The following is a 3,112-nucleotide window of genomic DNA, read 5'->3' as shown; positions in this document are numbered from 1 at the left end:
TTTTCCCTGATTCTCTCTAGTCTTGTGTCGTCCTCTGGTTTCCCTTCAGTGTGCACATATGATCAGCAAAATGTGGTTATTTAATAGTGATTCGACCAGATGAGTGGAAGTTCTTGGTTTCTTAAGTGTTGTTAATTTTTTCATATCACCTTACATTTTGGATTTAACATCCACTTATCATGGAGACCATGTGCCGTTCGTCTCTTTGCTTTTGGCTTACCTCGCTCAACAAGATTTCCTGTAGCTTGATTGATTTCCTTAATAATGCCATTATGTTGTCCTTTCTAATGGCTGGAAAATATTCCATTGTGTATAGTTACCACAGTTTTTGGATCTACTCATCTCTGGTGGTATATATGTTTTTTTTCATATCCTGGCTATTGTGAACAGTGCTACAATAAGCATGGAGGTGCATGTGTCCTTGAATATTAGTACCTGTTGTTCAGAATAGATGCCTAGAAGTGGTATGAAGGGGCCATAAGGAAAGTCAATATTTAGCTTTCTGAGGACTCACCAGACTGATTTCCAAAGTGGTTGTGTAAGTGTACATTCGCACACACACACACACACACACACACACACACACACACACACACATACACACAGAATGTTTTCTTGATCATTCTTCTACTGAGGGGAATCAGAGTTGGTTTCATATCTTAGCTATGGCAAATAATGCTACAAGAAACATTGTTGTGGTGGTAGTTTTAGTATGGACTTGTTTCTGATCATTTAGGGGAATGCCCAAAAGTGGGATTGCTGTGTAAAAGGGGAGCTCTATGTGGAGTCTTTTGAGGAACCTGCAAACTGCTTTCCAAAGTGGATGAACAAGTTTACACTCCCACCAAGAATGCAGTAGGCTTCCCTTCTGGCCACATCCCTTCCAGCATCTGTTGTTGTAAAAGTATGGAACGATTCACTAATTTGCGTGTCATCCTTTTGCAGGGACTATGTTAATCTTCTCTGTATGTTCCAATTTTAGTGTATGTGCAGCCAAATTGAGCACAGAACATTATTGTATATATAAAGTGTAATTGATTTTCTTAAACTAGACAATTCAACAAAAAGTAAGTTCAAAAGAATTGTGAAATTTTAGAACCATTTATTTCTTACATAAGCACACATTTAAGAGTAAAGTCAAGATTGACATGGCAAAAACAAAATAATTCCAGGTATTTGTTGTTCATGAGATGTGTAGGAAGAGGAATTCAATTATTCTACACAAGGCACCTGTCATAGTGATCATTGCAGCAAATGTTAAGGTTTATTAAAAGTTTTAATGATTTAAATATGTTTATTTTTGGGATTTGCTTATATATGATAAAATTAAGACTGTTTGGCAGGTCATAAAATTTTTTGATAAAGTATATAATATTTCTAGTAGCATGTACTAGTAAGTATGTACATTTCAGAGTTTATAGAAACTTTACTAATGAGAAGTTGCAAAGACTGTTTAAAGAAGCAGAGTGAAGAGTTAAGATTTAAAGTACACAATTTCTGTTAAATCTTTAGGGCTCCCTTACGTTATATGTTAATGATGAACAAATAATTATAAAAGCCACATATAAATGATGAGATGAACTATAAATAGTAATCTTAGTGGGTAAATTTAAAGGCTACTCATAGCTTTACCCAGTTTTACATGTACAGGAATATGAGAAAATAGTAAAATCTACTATGTACACTTCAAATACTGAAAACTCTGGTAATTGTTTTGTTTTTTTTATTTTAGTAATCATTAATATTTAATTATTTTTTTCTTCATAGCATTTTTTCCTTGTAATATAATAAAACATTTTGTGAGTCATCATTAAGAGGTACTTTGAGAATATTATTGGGATGGCCACACCATTTTTCATAGGTGCATGTGAATTTACAAAGAGCAAAACTAAAAACAAAATATTGATTAAAATTTTTATCAAGTAGAGTCTGAATCAGTAGTGTTGATAAATGTCCACACCTAAAATCTTAACCCTAGTCTGAAGTAGTGGTATTACAGAATTGAGGCCACAAAATTGAGAAACTGTGTTTTGTTTTGTTTTTGTTTTTTTTTGCTTTGGTTTTGTTGGTTGTGGGGCTTGAACTCTGGGTCTTGGGTACTGTCCCTCAGTTCTTCAGCTCACGGCTAGTGTTACCACTTGAGCCATAGCACCACTTTCATTTTTTCTGCTTATGTCGTGCTAAGGAATGAAATTCAGGACCTCATTCATGCAAGTCAAGCACTCTACCACTGAGCCACCTTCCCAGCACCTGAGAAACTGTGATTTAAAAAATCATGTGAACAATATTTGCTTTCTCCTTTGGGTTATATAATGAAATATGTAAACATATTTTTATATTTTTGTAAATTGTCATACTTCTAAATTTATACTAACTGCAGCCAATTTAACCTTTTCAAAGTCAAGAAATATTTCTGAGAGTTTGCTTCTGTGAAGACTGTTTTTGCATTTATAATTTCTTCTGAATCATTTTTATTTTTTATCAAAATCACTTAATATTTTATGTTGATGAGTTATCATACATCAACTACCTTCAAGTGTACATGTAGAGTCTCAATATAGCAATATGAATATTCTCATACAACTCGTTTATCTGTTACGCACTTTAAGTATTATGATATTTTTCCCTTTCTTGCACTCTCTCATTTTTGCTCTTTCTCTTTCATGCTCTATGTCTGCTACTTAGATTTTCTGCTGGTCTACTATTATCCGTCATTATCCACTGGTTTTGTGGGGACATGATAGGGACCATCACTTACCCTTGCATTCTTTAAGAGTTATAACAGTGATGTGAAATTATTCTTTGCCATTCTAAATGGCAAAACAACAGATCTAGGAATTCCTTTTCACTTTAAGTACTATTATAAATTTTATCTCATATGAATCATTGAGACCGATAAGATACTTTTAGCTTGGGACCTAAAAGTTCTTTTTCTTTACAAGCAACCTTTTACTTTTATTATCAGTAAGTAACAAAAAAAAAGCTATCCTATGGAAAGTAGGCTGAAGTTTTTCACAGGGATGAAAAACAAGGTAATGGGGGAAGTAAGTACAAAGGATATCCCTCATATAGCACAGATCCTTAAGAGCAGTTTATGATGTACACTTTGTGA

General features: G+C 33.6%; 1 non-coding gene across 1 annotated transcript; it reads right to left on the bottom strand.

Annotated features, from left to right (window-relative positions):
* Nucleotides 1-900: 900 nt before the first annotated feature.
* LOC122095181 lies at nucleotides 901-1,006 on the bottom strand. The gene has a single exon (XR_006145060.1). It is a non-coding gene; the product is annotated as a U6 spliceosomal RNA (small nuclear RNA).
* Nucleotides 1,007-3,112: the final 2,106 nt, after the last annotated feature.

Source organism: Dipodomys spectabilis, unplaced genomic scaffold (assembly GCF_019054845.1).
Source record: "Dipodomys spectabilis isolate Male_0828 unplaced genomic scaffold, ASM1905484v1 ptg000339l, whole genome shotgun sequence".
Classification (NCBI taxonomy): domain Eukaryota; kingdom Metazoa; phylum Chordata; class Mammalia; order Rodentia; family Heteromyidae; genus Dipodomys; species Dipodomys spectabilis.
Note: the sequence above shows the minus strand (reverse complement) of the source record. Positions and strands in the feature narration are given on the sequence as shown.